Here is a 19,451-nt window from a genome sequence, read left to right on the forward strand (position 1 = left end):
TATAAAACATCTTCACACCTTTTTCAAGGGGATTGTCTTTACACATTAGCTTGTGCTGTGGAGCTTAACAAACTTTTTTTCCCTCTTGACTAGAAATGTAAAACCAGTTGACAGTGCTAGATTAAAACAAATAGGATTCTGGATTAATTGCTGTGCTTTCAGAGTCGTTTAATGTTGCAAGTCTGGATGCCAATAAATCTAGTGAAGGTGAAAAATAGGGGTTAAATGATAACACAACAGAAGGCCTTCATTTACAGAATTTTCCATAGGTTTGCCATTTATAAATTGCAGTCTTCAGCTGTGAAGTAAAACCTACACACTGAGCTGAAACCCATGGTGTTTTCCACAGAAATAGATGGTATTATCTAGTTCCCACTGGGCAATGGAAGAGTTTGGTATCCAGAAAAACAGGAAAAGTAAATTGAGCTATTGTGGTGATTACATAATTTGACACCGAAATCAAACCTACCATTTAAGTGACCCAGAATATTTCTTAGTCTTTCAGCCTACCTGCTCTGTATTTCAAGGTCTCAACCCACTCAAAGATGATTGAAGCTATCCCATTCCATTTCCATCTGCTGCTGGAATACCTGCTGGTGCCTAATCATACTTGTATCTTGCAGGTATACCTCATCCCCTTAAAAAATGGTCTAGTAAATAGTGATGGGGCTCCCTAGTAACGCTTTCCCTTCTCACATAATAATAATTTGTCAGTCCTGGAGTTGTCTGCACACAGCAGAATCTGAGTGGGCAAGAGATGTATATTTTACTTCCCTCACAATAGGTGCTCTGATCTCAAGTGGAGGAAATTAATGGATGTGTTTGAGAAACCTGTTTCCCAATAAAAATCTAAAAATAAGACAGAAGGAACATTGTTTTCTTCATAATATGAAAGTGTAGAATGCTTTTTTCTCTCCTTAGGTTTAGGTAGAATATAATGTACCTATTCTTCCTAGCATAACGAAAATCATTTCTTCCTTCATTCAATTTGAGTGTCAGGCTGTACGATACAGTGATTTCCTGTTGAGCAAAGGAAATCTACAGTAATGTTCTTGCATCCGGGCAATCAATTATTTTAGGAGATTATTGCACCACAAATCGTCCACAGGATAGATGCATGATGTAACAGTCAAAGATGGATTTTATTGCACTGCCCCGTAGCCGGGCAGTATGCAACCCATATGCAATCTGCACCTCTCCCAATTTCTCGCACAGTTTTTCAAGAACAAGATTTTCCCACAGGCAAATGTGTGGTGTGATAATCTTCTTAGAACTGTTATGTAAAATTTGAATTCACCACCTTCCTCTTGCTTCTTAGTCTGAGTTGTCCCCAACTAGGCAGATCACAATTCTGGAGAGAACAACAGAAATCACAACAGACAAAAGGCCTGCTCTGTGTATTTAATAAAAGAAACATCAACCTCCTCAGGGTCTAGATCTGGGTTGGAATAGTGTGACTTTTCAAATATAGCAAGCCTAGCTAGCATAATGACTAATGGTGAGAAATTTTGGCAGTTACTTTCCAGTAACATCTTATGATTAACCGTGTTCTCACCCTAGTCTATTGATATAGCCTTTCTGCCATCTTGACCTACAGTCATGAGCCCACTAACCCTTTATTGTCTGTCCACTTTCCTTATGCATTCCCTCATGAGAATTTCTCTCAATCCAGCACCACATTTCACCACTTACAGTTCTGCAGGTCTTACTTTTCTATTCACTTTTCAACCCATCTGACTTCCCTAGAAAGTCCTTCCTGAGTCCATCTTCAGAAATATATAGTCCCTCCTCGACAGATGCATGGAGCAGGCTTTCAGAGTCCCTTCTCTTCATTTCTTCCCACAGGCTCCTCTGCATACCACCTCCAATTCCATGGTCAGAAAGCTGCTCTGTAGTACAATATGGTAGATTAGTGTCTTGCTTCCAGGTCTTCAAATAATTGTGGTATAAATTCTTTATTAGGTTACAAAGAGTACTAGATAATGATCTCCGTCTGGGCATGGACAGGGGAAGCGTGTCCCTGTTAGTGCTCTTGGACATCTCAGCGGCTTTCGATACCATAGACCATGGTATCCTTCTGGGACGCCTGGCGGAGGTGGGAATCGGGGGCACTGCGCTCCAGTGGTTCCGGTCCTACCTCTCCGGGAGGTCCCAGATGGTGCAGCTGGGAGACGTGCGCTCCGATGAGAGGGCCCTTACATCTGGGGTCCCTCAAGGAGCCATTCTGTCTCCCATGCTTTTTAACATTTACATGAAACCGCTGGGAGAGATCATCCGGAGACATGGGGCGCGGTGTTATCAGTACGCTGATGACACCCAAATAGTCTTCTCTATGTCTCCGACTGATGCAGTGACCGGGATTGGCGTCTCTCCTCTCGTGGCCTGTCTGGAGTCGGTAATGGGCTGGATGAGGGACAACAGACTCAGCCTGAATCCAGAGAAGACGGAAGTACTCGTGATAGGTTCCCCCGGTCCGGGGTTGGCGGTGGTTCCACCAGTCCTGAACAGAATCACGCTTTCCGTGAAGGACTCTGTACGCAGCCTGGGGGTGCTCCTGGACTCGTCGCTCCACCTTACATCTCAGGTGGATGCGACGGTCAGGAGCACCTGTTATCAGCTCCGGCTGATACGCCAGCTGCGTCCCTACCTCGACCGGGGAGACCTTGAAACGGTTGTACACGCCCTGGTAACCTCTCGTTTGGATTTCTGCAATGCGCTCTACATGGGGCAACCCTTGTACCATACCCGGAAGCTGCAACTTGTGCAGAATATGGCAGCCCGTCTGGTTACTGGCACTGCCAGGGCCAGTCATATAACACCAGTCCTTAAAGACTTACATTGGCTGCCTATTCGCTTCCGGGCGCAATACAAGGTGTTGGTTATCACCTATAAAGCCCTAAATGGCTTGGGCCCAGGATATCTGGAGGACCGCCTCTCTCCGTACAATCCGCCCCGCACACTCAGATCAGCAGGGCAGCTATTGTTAACCGTTCCAGAGGCGAAATATAGTTCTACCACCAGGAGGGCTTTCTCCATCTCAGCCCCCAACCTCTGGAATGCACTGCCCTTCGAGCTCCGCTCAGCCACCTCCCTAGCCCAATTTAGGAAGGGGCTAAAGACCCACTTATTTGAACAAGCTTACCCCTGACCAGCTACTCTCCCCCCCCCTCCCCTTGTCAGCACTGTCTTGCCGGCATGGACATTTTATTATTTTTATTAATCTGTTTTTAATATTTTGTATGACCTGTTGTTATATTGTTCGGAATTGTTGTTCACCGCCCTGGTTTTTAGAAGGGCGGTATATAAATAAAGTTTTATTATTATTATTATTATTATTATTATTATTATTATTATAATGTCCTTAGGTACAAGTGTAAAATAATATTAACAATGTGAAATGCTCTCCATTCAGAGCAGTATTATATAATATCCTAAATAAATCCCAACATTTAAAACATATTTAAAATGGCTTTATGGATAGTTTAATTAGTTTTCAGCAGTAACTTTTTGTCTGTTTCAACACATTTTAAACTGTTTCTGTTTTAATTTTAATGAATTGCAACTGCACTAGTAGTTGTTCAATATATTTGATCCATGCTGGGGTTTTGGAAAGATAGGTCAATATTGGCACATCTGCATATCTCAAATATCTACTAAGCTTGTCCATATACTCCCATCTGTGTTAGGGTTGTACTATGTGGGCTTACCACTCACACCTGACCATGAAATAGAGGAGCTGGTTTTAAGTTTGTTTATTCATCTTGGCTATTTAGCCTCATAACAGACATTTGCCAGATAGCTGTCTCTGTTCTTTTGTGATAGCAAAGTACATCAACATATCAAAGAAGGCACTGAATACTACAAGAGTTAATGGACCAAAGTAAAATTTGATGTGCACTGGATGTTCTTGTTATGTCATTATTACTCAGTTTTTATATATTGAGTGAGTATTCCTTGCCTAGGAAAAACCTATGAAATTAATGAGGTCACCATTAGTCGACAAGCAAGTTGAAAGTACACACACACACACATATACACAGAGGTATATCTATGTTTTGGGTAGGACTGTGATTTACTACTACTACTACTATTTCTAGCATGCCTTTTTCACAGATTAAAAAATGATTAAAATGATTTTAAACACATACACATACCAGCATAGCAATTAACAATATTCAGCACATTGTGTAAGATGAGGCTTATATAATCACTCATCAAAGGCTTGTCAGAATAGAAAAGTCTTTCCTTGTCTGAGAAAAACAGTCTGAGTGCTTCTCGCCTGTCAGTCCTGCTATGGATTTGACATTTATCTCAGTACTTTTAAAAGTGACTTCAGTATTGCCACAATTAGTAAGATGCTCTTAGGCAGCAGGGTCAGGATCCTGTTGGGCCACTGTGCCTGCACAACTCCTAGATGCTCAGACAATTGTACTTTTTACAAGCTTCTATAAGGAAGTGTCCAGTATCTCCTTACACAAGCAGTTCCTTTATGTTACCTGGTGGTGCTTACATGGCAGTCTGGTGGCCAGGCCCAATTCCAAGATGGCATTGGACTGCCCTACAGCACCCATTAGGGTGCAATGGGCAGCTCCCACTTGGTTGCCACTTTTGCCCTTCTTTTCCTGACAATTTTTGGAATATGTGATCCTGCATATCTACAGCAGCAGTATTTTCTTCTCCACCAGCTTTAAATAGGATATTGACACTAGTATGTTCCTGTATGTGCCCTGGAGATGGTTTTCTTATGTACACAGTAAGAAGGTTTGTTTGCTGTCCATCCCAGAGGTCTAGGGTGAGACATGGGATATTCATTTTTCTTCTCATCTTGTCTTTTGAATAACAATTTAGTACCAATTTATTTGTATATTTATTTAGGATTATTACATCACACCCTTAAACAGTGTTTACCAGCTTATTAGCAATCAGTGTACAGAAATTTAAAACATAAGCACACCATGAGTCTTATTGCATTGGTTATTAAACTGATTTACCTCCACCCAGTTTAAAGCTGAATTTGGGTGGCATCCTGATCTTATCAGACTTTTTTGCCACCAAATCTGCTGCCCAAATACAGCCCACCTTCATCCCTGCTTCCAGAGGTAAATCGATTTAATAACCAATGTGATAAGCCTCCATATCTAAAATGGGTGGGAATTAAGCAGCCCACCAGAAGTTATTGGACTAGAAGTCTCATCTGCCCTTCAATCATAACCAGTGGTAAGGAATGCTGGAAGTTGGAACCTAGAAGGCTGCATGACTCCTATCTCAATCTATAATGACAAGGGTCCAAAACACACTACAGAAGTAATCCAGTTTGAGACTGCTTTAACTGCCTTGGCTCAGTGCTAGGGAATTCTGGAAATTGTAGTTTAATGTGGCAACAGAGCTCTCTGACAGAGAGGGCTAAATATCTCACAAAACTACAGTTCCCAGAATTCGCTAGCATTTAAAGTGGTCTCAAACTGGATTATTTCTGCAAAGTGTTTTGGACCAAGATAAACAACCCTAAAACTTAGCCATGGATTAGATTTCATACTGATGAAAATGTCATTTAATTCTTAATTTGTGCTATCCAGATCGTTCAAGGGACTATAAGGCAATACTTTTTAATTGTGGTGTAGGGGGCCATTGTCAGATGTATTTGTGGGTCCATAAGAAAAATAAAGATAAGAAAATGCAGACAAACAATTTAGACTGAATAGTGCCATGCCTCTTCTGAAGTGCAAGAAGACGCTATTGATACCATTTGTAAGAGTCCAAAACTTAACCTGTGCAGGATTTTGCACATTTTTTCTTTACATTTTCCCTGATTGGTTGATTTATTTGAACAAATTACCTAATTTATGTAATCTTGCCCTGCTGTCTAAAGTAGTTTTCTGTCAATTGTTCACATTTTTGCCATTTGCATTTCATGTTTATATTTTAATGCACTTTTATTTTTTAAAAACGACTGGTAAGACTTACAAATGTGGAAGTATCCAAGGCAAGAGGTACATTTTTGCATAATGAATTGTGAGAGGTTCAGAAGTGCTACTTCCATTAGAAATATCAAATCCAATACAATTTCTTTCCTTCCCTAAGTCTTACTCATCTAAGCCTCAATTATTATGCTACTAAATATATTGCTTGCTCTTTGAAGTGTTCTTGCTCCCTGGCCCTCTGGACAGTCTTTCTACTAAGTGGTTCCTTAACTACAATGGGATGGATTTATTTTAATATAAAGGGAATTATGAGCATGTTTCCTTTACAAAGAAGTTGAGGGACACTTCTGGGTGACTGCAACAAACTTGCTTCCTCCCGGTTCCTCTATTATGTGCAGATCTTGGGAAAGGTTTTTTATTTTATTTTATATCTTGGTCTTCCTCCACCAAGTGTACAGCTTTGGGAAGAATGCACATGGACTGGTGAGAGAGGAAGGGGACACCCACATAGTCAGCCAGAACAACCCTTCTGATCAATATATCACAGCCAGAACATCCTCACTTTTTTTCCCTTTCACTGAGCTACAGGTGAATGGGCGCATCGTTGGTCTTTATTGTTCCAATCATTTTTTAAAGGATGCTCAGACTTTGATCAATAGGGAGAAATATTTTGTTAGATATAGAATCTTTGAGGTTCATTTTTATTAAATTGTGCTTGTTAGCCAAGAGCAAGTGCACTCCCCTTGGTTCAGCCTTCTAGAGAGAGAACAATAGTTTCAACAGTATTTCCAATACTTAGCCTTTGTTGCCCTGAGAAAAAACCTTTGCTGTGCTCCATTTTCAACAATGTCATCAGCTCACCTAGAGGGAAGGTATAAAGGGATCCTCTATACTCAACAGCTCTCTGTTTGTGGCTCTGGGGAGGTGAGAGATTTACTTCATTATTTATTACGCTGTACATTATATAGTGACCCTAGGACGTATTCTTTTGAGAACTCTTGAGAGCAAGGGCAGGTTGGATGTTGCCGGATATTATTTGTAACCTGTTGGGAGTTCATTCAAATTCTGTGACACTCAGAGGTGCCACCTTCTCAATAGCAACCCGTAAGATCTGCTACAAATTCTTAAAGACATCAGTGGATTGCAAAGGAGATCAGTTGTTGTAACAGCCATCATTACTATTGGTCTGACATTTTATCCTGTAACTTCTGTTTTCATTCTTTGATTTCTGACTTTCCTTCTGATTCCATTGTCTCATGTGAGCAAGTCTGTCAGTATATGATTTGTTGTGCCAAATCATGTACTGTCAGAGTGTTTTGTAATGGACATTGTGCCACAGACAAATAAAACTACTGTACTTATTTTACTTTATTTCATTGTATGCGGGTGCGGGGAGTTGGACTATTCATGAAGGATTCTGGAAGCTGTTGTCCAAAAAATAGTGTTTCTAAGTTTGATCGTATGTGAGGTAAATCATGGAACGAGAATATGCTCTGGGGATTCTTTGAACTCATATTTCCTAGTAGCAAAGGTGAATGGTGACAGCTGTGACTGTAGCTTCTCTAATTTGTGCATTGGCTGAATTCTTAGGTCTTCCTCAATGCAGGCAGTCTGTGCTGAATAGTCACATAATCTGCCTTTAACCAAGGTGCATATGAAACATTTGTCAGTACCAGTAGGTAGTGGCAATCTTGCATCCATCTCTCCTTCCTTCAAAGTTTTCTCACTTTCCCATGCCCTTCTAGTGATTAGTAAAGATTTGTAATGTCAGAATCATATTTTGCAGGAGTGGGAGCTATCTTGGCTGGAGTTTTCATCAGGGATTTGAATTACTGACTAATTTGATGGAACATAAATAATTGTGCCCTTCACACTGTCACCAGCTTAGTAATGATGATAGAAAAATGTCAACATAAAAATCGATGCAGAATTAGCTGCTGCTGCTGTTGAGAATTTTCTTTTTTCTTCATCACTAGGGATTAAATTTCTAGAACCGTTATGTTGCACTAAGCTTAATTTTATGAGAAATGCTGTGAAGTGCAGGGGAAATAACACAGTATCCCAAATTAATCTAGTATTAAGTTTGTTAAGAATAAAAAGAAAGATTCCAAGTTCTTTTCAAGGGGTGTGTGTGTGTGTGTGTGTGTGTGTGTGTCTAAAACAAGTCTTGAAGTTCCATTTTTTAGCAATGTAGACACATAAAATAATATAGAGAAGAATAGGGGCAGCCATGCCATAAAGCACTGAGGCAAACACCTCAGGCAGAAGGTTTCAAGGACCTTGAAGCAGTAGTACATGTTCTGGTAATCTCTCGTCTTGATTTCTGTAATGCGCTCTTCATGGGGCTAACCTTGTACCAAGTTTGGAAGCTTCAATTAGTACAAAATATGGCAGCCAGATTGGTCACCAGCTCCTCAAGGTTTGACCATATAACACCAATTTTAAAAGACCTTCACTGGCTACCAATTTGCTTCCAGGTGCAATACAAGGTGTTGGTTATCACCTTTAAAGCCCTACATGGCTTGGGCCCGAGTTACTTACGGGAACGCATCTCCCCACACAATTCGCCCTGCATTCTCAGAACAACAGGGAAGAATTTGCTGGAATTAAAAACAACTAGACTAGCCTCAACTTCCCAAAGAGCTTTTACCACAGCCGCTCCAAGATTGTGGAATAGTCTCCCAGAAGAGATCTGTCTTACTACCTCCTAGGAGACCTTTAAGAGGGCAATTAAGACAGATCTCTTCTTGCGAGCATACCCACCTGATCTTGTATAAGACACACAGAACCACCTCCTTTGAACAGGATTGGAATATTTCACTTCATAGTCGCTATTGATACCATGGTTTTAATTGATAATTTTTATGCATTTTATTGTTCTGCTATACTAGGTTGTAATCCTGCCTCGATCCACCCGGGAGAGGTGGGAAAATAGAAATAAAATATTATTATTAAGTGTTGTGAAAGGATAAGTCATTATTTTATTATTGTATTTCTGTTGCCAGGGATTGCAGTTGTGGGATCCCCTACCTCAGAGATCAAAATACCTTGACTGGCTTAGGGTACTGCACACATTGACTTAAGTGAACAAGAAACACACTTTACTGCTTTACCTCTGACAGGAAAGTGAGTTGGCCCAATCCTGAGGGGAAGCCATCTGTGATTTTAGAAATGATTGCATTTGAATGGGCTTCCTAATTCAAATCAATAACGATTCTCTTCAGTGTCCCAGATAGTGCACAGGAGATTGAATTTCTAAAAGATGTGGTACTTTGCAACAGCGTCCAGGGACTGGTTGTAAAGCAGCTCCTTATTGTCTGCACCAGAATGGCCCATTCCTACCACCCTGCCTTTCTTATGCCATTGCACCTAGCCCACCTTCCTTTTTATAAATAAAAAAAGCCTGTTTAAAATTGTTATATGAAGAGGACAAGGAAGAATTAAGGATGTGGTCACAGGGGGTGGAGTTGGGTGCATCACTGAAGTTGATTTGCCTTGATGGCTTTGCAGAGGGATTCAGGGTTAAGTGGCAACAGGGCTTTTTTCTGTTTTCTGTGATCTCCCAAATGCATAGGGCTGCACAATGGTTAGGATTTGGTTTAAGTCTTCGTTCCTAAGAAAGTCCAGTGTTTTTAGTTTCCAATTTCTACCAACTAACATAGTAGGTATTGTACAATTTAGAGTAAATTATTAGATTCTCCCTCCCCCTCAGTACAGTGGAGTACCTTAAGACATTTTTATGTTTTTGCTCCATATACATACTTAATAATCTCAGCATACCCTGTGTATGTGCTTTTTGAATTGTATCATTAAATGCTATAATATCCTGAATCTAGTTGAGAAGAAATGTTACCACCTCTAATGTTACAACTCAGAATGTTATGTTCAGTTATTGGTCCTTGGAGATTCAGATTGAGAAGTATTGAGAATATTTAGAAATATTGTAAAAATGAAATCAAGTATTGTGTTATTGTGACTTCATGCAGACTTAGAATATTTAACAGTACATTTAAGCATTTCATTGATACTGAGAACACTGTTTAATATTGTAAAAAGTGAATTCAGTATCTCCTACTTGCCTTGTTCTTCAGCTCACTATAAAAATAATATAAAATAACATTTTAATATAGAATTAGATCATAATAATAATTTTAGTTCATTTTCAGGTCAGCTGTAATAGTTGTTTTCCTTTTGTGAAACCTTCAGGACATTTCATGGGAGTTATAGAAATACTTGGCAGTGCAAATAATACTTTTCCTGTTCTCACTGATCCAAGCGGTAGATGTCAAAGAAGTTTGAGGTATCAATAAGCTTCAGTCTCATTCACTTTTGTAGACTAAAGTCTATTTCCTCAGATGCAAATGCAAATGAAACCAAAGAGGAGTACTGAGGAATTCTGAAAGCTCACACACTTTTCTGACATTTTGGGTTGGCCCTAATAAAGATATTAACCAGCTCTAAAATGATTTTATTGTTCATAATATTCCAGTAAGAACAAAATGTTATTCCAGAAAACATCAAAATTCTTAGGTTTGCCATAAGAAAAAATTAACTTGATATAGGTTCATAGAACAAAAGGTGAAGGGAATGGCGGTGGGGAAGGGGATCAAGTCCAGTGCTTCTTCTCTCCTTCTGAGGTCTGGACCATGGCAGATGGACTGGAGGGAGGGCTCTTCTTCTTCAAGCTAACCCTGATGGAGTTGGATCTGCCTTTTCACTCCCTCCCAGGCCAGATCATGTCAGATCATTACTCTCTCTCTGTCCCTCCTTCACCGCTGTGGCTGTCAAATATGCTAGGTAAGCCACTAGGTAGATGGTGAGAAGGCAGGCCTCCGATGCCGCACAGTAGGGCAATGCAGCCCTTTGATCCTTGAGAAGGACTCATTACTGCACTAGAATATAGTTTTCAAACAGCAGTGAAAAACTCAAACGCATAAGCAAATAATGAAGAACAATGTGGTAAAGAGGAAAAAAAGGTGCAGAAGCTAGTGTTATGCTGTCTCCAAAACATGTGGCAGAAGTAATCCAGTTTGGGACCACTTTAACTGTCATGATTCAGTGCTAAGGAAACCTGGGAATTGTAGTCTATTGTGGCACAAGAGCCCTCTGACAGAGGCGGCTAAATATCTCATAGAACTACAGTTCCCAGAATTTCCTAGCATTGAGCAAGGGCAGTTAAAGTGGTCTCAAACGGGATTATTTCTGTGGTGTATTTTGGACCTATTTCAACTATTAACTGTTACAAAGTTAATATTCAAATATATAACTGTTTATTTTATTTTTTAAAGTCTAGATGGGCCACTTGTGGCTTGTCAGTTGATGTTAGACTGCAACACCCATCAGCCCTCAACAGGATAGCCAACACTGAGTCATAGTCAAATCACATCTGGAGAGCTACAACTTGCCAACTGTTGCTTTATGCCCATATAATAACAACATGCATGCACTTTAATAAATCTGATAGTTTTTCCAGAATTAGGTAGAGGATGGAACACATGAGAAGGAATTATGATGTGTTTGGGTTTTGGGGAAACAAAATAACATGTGGCAAAAGAAGCAAAAATAGCAAGAAGCCAGAAGCGCTGGCACTCCCAAAGCCACTCTTAGTATAATTTTTCTTGGGACCATGGTACAGCAAGAAACTCCTTCTTCGCATGCCATGGTCCTTTTGGCTGTGAGTTAAATCAGACACATTAAATCCATCCATATGTTAAAAGCACAGTCCAGTTTGGCCATTTATGTGTGGAACAGAGAGCCTTAAAAAAAGAAGAAAAGAAAATAATTATTCCAGATTAAGTTTGCTAATTCCATCTCTCTTGCCAAACTACATTGGATTATTGATTTATGCAAAATTAGTGCAGACATGAAAGGCACTGGTTTGATATCAATGCCAGCAAAAATCCTATGCATATTAATTGACAATACATCCCACTGAATTCAGTAGAACTTATTTTCAAGCAAGTATACATAGGACAGTATTTAAAAGAAATTCTGCTGCCACCTTCTTGTACCAAGACAGCAGTTCAATGTTATGATTGAATACTAGGCTGGAAACATGGCTGTTGCTTCTTATGTCATATGAACACTGTGTCTCTTATTTGTGCTGAGTTCCCAACTTTCCTTTTGTGTCATGTCTTTTTAGAGTGTAAGCCTGAGGGCAGGGCATCATCTGAATAACTATCTGTAAACTGCTCTGAAAGCCTTTAGGGCTGAAGAGCGGGGTATAAATATAAAGGCTTTCATATATATATGAAAGGAGACTTAAGAAAATTGGAGAAGTAAAACGTGAGCATGGATTCCTTGCCCCACATTAATTCATTAGCAACAATGAGTATAAAAAATTATTTTCCTGTATAATAGGTGGCCTGTAGCAAGCAGCTCTGTGGAGATTTATTTAGTTAGTTAATTCTGAAGGTCTCGGATGCCCGCCTTCCTGCCCACAAAGTAATTTACTTTTCTATCAGAGTTTGAAAAATTGTATCCCCACCACTACCAGAATCAAGTTCCTCTTTCAGAAAACTGAAGCAGGCTAAAATAGCAGTTGTCTATTATCTACTGTGCAAAGAGATCTTGTAGCATCTTTGAGACTAACATAAAATCCATTTGCATACCAATACTCTACATCAGTGGTCCCCAGATTGTGCCCTTTAAGTGATCTTGGACTTTAGCTCCCAGAAGCCTCAGCCATGTTGGCCAATAGTCTGGGATTCTGGGAAATGAAGTCTAAAATCCCTTAAAGAGCACAGTTTGGGACCACTGCTCTTGACTAGCATGGTTATATCTCTGTATTATGTAATCTGCACTGTTGCTTTTGAGGGCTGCAGTAGACTTGATGGGCCACATGTGGCCCAAAGCCTACACTATCCAGTTCCTATCTTAGAGTATAACTCTAGATCTCCCAGATAGAAGCAATGAAACTCATTAGTTATACTGAGAATTGCAGAGACTGGAACTCATAGTATTAGTGCAGTGTTATTTGTATGAAATTATCAAATAGATTTGTTAACCTTCTGATATTAACTTAAGACTGTGAATTCTTTGTGTTAATTATTAATAAAAAAATCATTGTTTACATCATCATCATCATCATCATCATCATCATCATCATCATTATATTCATTTTTTTCCATCCCACTTTTTCCCAGATTGTGACTCAAAGCTGCTTAGAAGGATTAAAAAATTGTCAAAACCCACAAAATACAAAAGTTAAAAAATTAATCAGAAAAAAATATGAGGTTGAAACATATATCATTAAAGTGTGTGCGCACGCACATACACACACACATCATTAATATGCAATATCCAGTACATTGTGTAAGATGGACCTTATATCATCATTCATCAAATGCCTGTCAGAATAGAAAAATGTTTGCTTGTCTGCAAAATTAAAGTAAGGAGTGTGCCATCTGACTTCTCTGGGAATGGAGTTACAGATTCTGGGAGCAAACACTGAAAAAACCCTGTCCTGTGAGCCGATGACTGGTATTTGTGAAAGTATTGGGACAGATCCTCAGCAGATCTCAAGTAATTCATAAGGGAGAATATGATCCTTTAAATATCCTGGACCTGAGCTACGTAGGGCTTTTAAGGTTATATGATAACCAGCACTTTGAATTGCACCTGGAAACAGACCAGCAGCCAGTAGAGCTGTTACAACTGAGGAGTTGCATGTTTTTGTAGTCAGTACCCATTAGTAATCTGGCTGCAGCAATTTGGATCAATATGGAGGATTCTGGGCTTGTAGCCCAAAAAAGAGTTTCTGGGTCATCAGTACCACATTCAAGTGAGTTCAAAAGGCAACAGAGAACCTATATAGACACGAATATCATTGTGACATGAGTCTGATAAGCTTTACCACAACATGAGGTCTCAACATTGTGTTTTTATGGTCAGTATCGGGAACCAGAAGAAAGACTGAAGTAAAGAATTAATTTAGTTGTAGCACCCATATTACTTCCTCCCCTTGGATGCTAATTCTCAGGTTCAAACCACAAAAAAAGATGTTGATGGCCCTGTAGTCTTCACACTTTTCTGTTTACCTGTTAATTAAACTATTTAAATGTTGTGCTTGAATCAAAACTGAGAGGTGGATATTAATAATCCCTCCCACCTTACTAATACTTATTGACCTCAGGTGTATTTACTAAAAATCATACTAGCTCTTTGGCCTTATGAGAAAACCTAAAGCAACAACTTGGTCCACTCACAATACAGGTATCACTATAATTTTATTATCACATTTTCTTAGTTGTTAATCATGCCTCTGTGGTAATTATTAATTTTCCGTTAGAAACATTAGAGGAGGCACCTTAAAATAATGCATGCTTTAGTGCCTTTTGCAAATAACCAGTGTTGTGCTAATTAGTAAAAATAAATGAAGTGCAGCAAATTCAATGGCTGATTTTTATGAGATCTTAACCTGCTAAGTATACTCTTTAGAAACTTTCATTGCTAAACAGGGATTTAAACCCTGGTCTGCTGAAGTCATAGTCCCAATACTGAAACCACTACACCATACTGCCCCCTGTCCTGGCTCTACTTCTAAAAACATTGCCTATATAACAGAAACCAAAAGAGAGAAATTGTGGGGCTTTCCATTGTTCCTCAGATATCAGAATGTGTGCATACTTCCCTGTTCCCTTTTGAACCAGATCATGTATTCAAAGTGTCTGCAGGAATTGGGCTGGAGAATCATGATCATGCTGATTTCTCCATGATGTGCCAAGCTCTCACACATTGCAGAATATGCCAATCTATGCCAGTACAGTTGCCTAAAATTTGTTCCAAATATATGAGTGTTGTTGTGTGGGTATTCATGTCCGAGCAGAGATTCAAACCCTGGTCTCCAGAGTCATAGTCCAATGCTCAAACCACTACGTCATCTGGAATTTCTGATGTAAGGTTTGCATAGGTTCACTTAGGATTCTACACACCATTAATGGAGGTTAATGACCATTAATGGAGGCTGAGTGTGTTGAGAGGGCAGATCCTGCCCCCATATAAATGATTCCCCTCCCCTTCTTCCAGTGTGTACTCTTTGAAAGTCCATATAGCAGTGGTGTTTCGCCTTTTAGACATTCATATCTGAACAAATAAGTGCTTCCCCTAGGGGCTGATTGTTTTAACCATGTTACTGAGTACTCTTTGGGCTAGAATTACATTGCTGTCCTGCAGTCAAATTGTAACTGAATCACAAATATATGTTCATTTATGTGAAAATGTTAATAACTTTATTGAGCAGTCCACTCCACAGGGAAAAGCACAAATTTATAATGCCAACTCACCTGCCCCCTTTTGTCACTGAAACTCACAGAATTTAAAAAAAAAGTTTTTAAAAAATTAGGCTGAAATGTTATCTAAATGAAACTGGAATCCTGAAAACTGCTGACTGCTGGATTATAGGCTTCTGAGCATTAAGACACAGAGTTTCTTTGTCTGTGTGCCATTTAGCAGTCTTTGCTGAGGTTGCTAACAGGAGTTATCTTTGAGGTGGTTGGAGCCCCCCCCCCCCCCGATCTGGGTCTTTTGTGCAAAGGAAACTGGCCAGAGTCCACCTTCATCTGTAACCAAACAGCAGAGAGTATCCACCTGCGGTTTCCATATACTTGGCATAGCTTTCAGAGAGCTGTTGCCTTGGAAGGAAAAGGTTCCACATTCCATTAGTAGTCCCTTGGCCAATCTTGTCTTGAAAAATTATGGTAATGGAAACACAAGCATTTTAAAGATGGGATGCCCACAGAAAGTTATTGCTTCCCACAGTGTTGTTTTATGGCCATGACCTTATATAAGGGTAATGCATCATTAAGTATGGCACTCTATCAGAATGAGCAATTCACTTTGTGGAAGAATGGAGTTATGTTTAGGATACATACCCATCACAAATGAGCATGCATAACCTATTAGTGCATTGATGGATCAGGAGCATATGTATAAGGTAGGAGACTAGAACAACCTCATACAATTTTTGATGCTATGTACTATATATGAGAGCCAATGTGGTACAGTGGTTTGAGGGCTGTACTATGACTCTAGAGACCAGGGTCCAGATCCCCCGTTCAGCCATGGAAACTCATTGGATGAATTTGGGCAAGTCACACTCTCTCAGCTTCAGAGGAAGGCAAAGACAAACCCTCTCTGAACAAATCGTGCCAAGAAAACCTCATGAGAGGTTGACCTTAGGGTCACCATAAGTAAGAAGTGACTTGAAGGCACAAAACAACAATAACTACAGTGTACCTGCGCCGTACGTGGGAACACTATACGTAGCTTCAAGCTTACGCTGAAGCCATGCAACAATAAAACATTTGGCACATGCGCCACACAACATCGCAAGCACACACCCCATTGTTTTCAGTGGGCCTGAGCTGATGTCCTTGTAAACTAAATTCATCTTTAGGTACCCAAGCCTGATTTAGCCTGTCTGCTTCTGGTGAAAACCACTTTCTAAGCTTCAAGGTTTCTCTTTCTACCACTTTTTCTGGTCATAGCTCAGCCATCAAGCAACCATCAAACAACCACTTTAATGCAAAAGTTTCCAAGAACAATTCCAACATTTCATATGGAGCTGGGAAATTTCTCCCTTGAAATTCTTGAGGGCAAATGACAGTTAGACAGACAATGCTGAGCTAGATGGATCAATAGTCTGATCTTGGTTTAAGAGACCTTCCTGTTCAGAGCTTGGACATTTACTTTTTAAAAAGTAATTAGCTACAGTAACAATTCCAAATCTCTCATATATAGCTAATTGCCATTATCATTCTAGGCTTTAAAAAGTAACTTCTTTCTTTTTTTAGTAGTAGCTATGATGCTTTCTTTTTAGCTATTTCAAGGAACATCACAATGCCCTGGTACAAAATGGTGAGGTCACTCACACCCTGTTACTATAAAAGTTAAGTTGAAACTCCTAAAAGTTGTACTACAAAAGGAGTGAAGTTATCCATAATCACATCATAGTAGCAATGTTACTCAGTTACAGTATGTCTCAGTTAATTTGTTTCTTCCAAACTCTGGTTGATATGAGGAGCCATGGATTTTTAAGTGGCTTTCTGTAAGCAAATAATGTACATAGATTTTCAGCCATTTTCCTGAATTCTAGCTAAGAGTAAAATAGTTATTCCATACACTAATTCATGGCAAAAGATATATTGAGTTTCATTGGTTGGAGGAGGGGCAAAGACAAAGACATGTGCTTTAGAACAGGAACAAGAAGCCAGAAAGACAAGCAGTTTAAGAGAAGACATCTCATTAAAACATATTCTGGCTACGAGGCATTCTCTATATGAAAGAAATATACAGTGATGCTTTGGAGGAGATCAACAGGCATATTTACAGTAATAAGAAAAGTGGATTTTGGTCGTCATTAATATAGATCATGTATTATTGAATGTAAAACTGCTAAAAGTAAAAAAAACAACAGGTTGAATAACCAAAGCTGTGCTGTTGCATGCTTTTCTTTTCAATATTTAATAGAAGCAACCTATCAAGAGTTTGAGTACACATTCAAACACTCTGTCTCATTGTGTGACAGCAACGACACCTTCCTTCCTATTCCAATAGGTGCTGTCTACTTAGAAATGATTGTGGCTTCCCAGACACTTAAAATAAATTCCATCTAATTGATAGCCAAAATTTAATCATAGCAGGATACTTCCAGTTTGCATTCAAATAAGGCTGTCCTTTGTCTAAATAACTTTTCCTTGGTTGATAATTCATGTTTTAGTTCAAAATGTTTAAAAATGGAAGACAGGCAGGCTTGGATGAAATGTAGACTACATATTACAGTGTGTATTTAATATAAAAGTCATGCATTATTCATTTTTGCAATCTGAATAACTTTGAATTTAGCATTCCTGCTCATCTTTCCTTTGATGAATGATTAATTATTAAAATAGAATATTGTCAGCATATGGACCAAAAAAAAAAAAATTATCGGAAGCAGAATATGAGCTTCACTCTTGGATAAAAGAGTAATACATATTTGCATAGTGCTTTATGTAATACATTGGTCCAGCGTTTGAAATACAATGTATGATTTTAAGTACGGAACACAAATTAGCAGTCATCCTAATTTTTAAGATAGGAACATATTTAACCCAACCAGTGTGCAAACAGATCTACTAGGTGTTGATGTGGATACGTTATTTGGATGCACAAAAGCACTGCTGAAAGAGAATTTCCACATTTTTGGATTATGTTGCTGTTTTCCCATTAAATCCACCTTTACCTCTTTGTGTTGCAGTCTACAGAGTTTCCCCCGAGATTATATTTCCATTGCACAGATGAAATATCACATTATGCCCATATTCAATTCTAAATAAATATTTACTTTTTATAGTGTTCATAGAACATTCATGTCTATTAAGATTGCTCTCTGGAATACTGTGGTGGCAAGTTTCTTCTGTGAAATGAAGATAGCACATATCAGATGTAACCTATGTCTGATGCCTAACTTCCATGTGGACTGTAGCCTTGATCCCTGCTTCCTAGCAGATTAGTATGGGAGCCAGTTGAGGATTGGTACTGATTGGCATACTTCCGGGCTGTTTCCAGTGTGAATCAGCCAAGCAGGAAAGAGAGAAAAGTCGTGGGTTTGTAGGAGCCAAACATCTGTAGCAGCAGGACTTCCCTTCATAAACCCTGTCATAGAGTAAGCAACTGCTTGACCACCCTCCACAACCACTGAGTGAGAGTCAGTAACTCATATTGGTTCGTTCATTCGCTCTGTCGGCATATTTTAGGACATGGTACAATCTATAAAATCATCTTAAAATTTATATCAAAGTAAACATTTTAAAAGACTTTTAAAAAATTAATGCAGTTTAACAGGCCAAGTAAAACAAGCATCACAGATGGATAGATCACAAACAAAGCCAACATCTCACAAGGCATGGCTGAATAATCAGGTTTGAACTTGACATTGAAATACGGCTAGTATCTGCACAAGTCAGATCTCCAAAGGCAAGGCATTCCTCAACTGAGGAATGAAAGAGAACAAATGGAGGATGTCCAAGTGGTGCTTCAGCTGAATATTGGACTGTGTTTTGTGCTGAGGACACAACTGGTCAGTTTAAAAGTACTATCATGTGGTGTCTTGGTAGCCACTTGCCTGTATCTGGCATTCCTGCAGAGGCAATTTCTTTCCATTTTCATCAGTAGTAGACATAACAGTAGTAGAACCAGAGTGGTGTAGTGGTTTGAGTGTTGGATTATGACTCTGGAGATCAGGCCTTGATTCCTCACTCAGCCATGAAAAGCCACTGGGTGACCTTGGGTGAGTCACACACAATCAGGCCTAGCAAACCCCATGACAGGATCTCCATAAATTGAAAACAACTTGAATGCACATAACAACTACAAGCTATGTATTGATAATTAGCTAAGAGTGTCACTATTCTGCCATGTGTTTTTATCCAAAGGTCTCTCAGGGGCTGTGCACACAGCCTCAAAGGGGCAGCTTACAGTTGTCCCTTTTACAGCCAGATCATGCCTCCAGCAGCTGCATGCCACAGCCCCTATCTGGCCTTTTGAGAG

General features: G+C 39.4%; 1 protein-coding gene across 8 annotated transcripts in view; it reads left to right on the top strand.

Annotated features, from left to right (window-relative positions):
• Positions 1-19,451, top strand: part of PTPRG (protein tyrosine phosphatase receptor type G) — a 745,385-nt gene that overhangs the window by 539,915 nt on the left and 186,019 nt on the right. The gene's annotated exons all lie outside the window — the stretch shown is intronic.

The sequence above is a fragment of the Sceloporus undulatus genome, chromosome 2 (assembly GCF_019175285.1).
Source record: "Sceloporus undulatus isolate JIND9_A2432 ecotype Alabama chromosome 2, SceUnd_v1.1, whole genome shotgun sequence".
NCBI lineage: Eukaryota > Metazoa > Chordata > Lepidosauria > Squamata > Phrynosomatidae > Sceloporus > Sceloporus undulatus.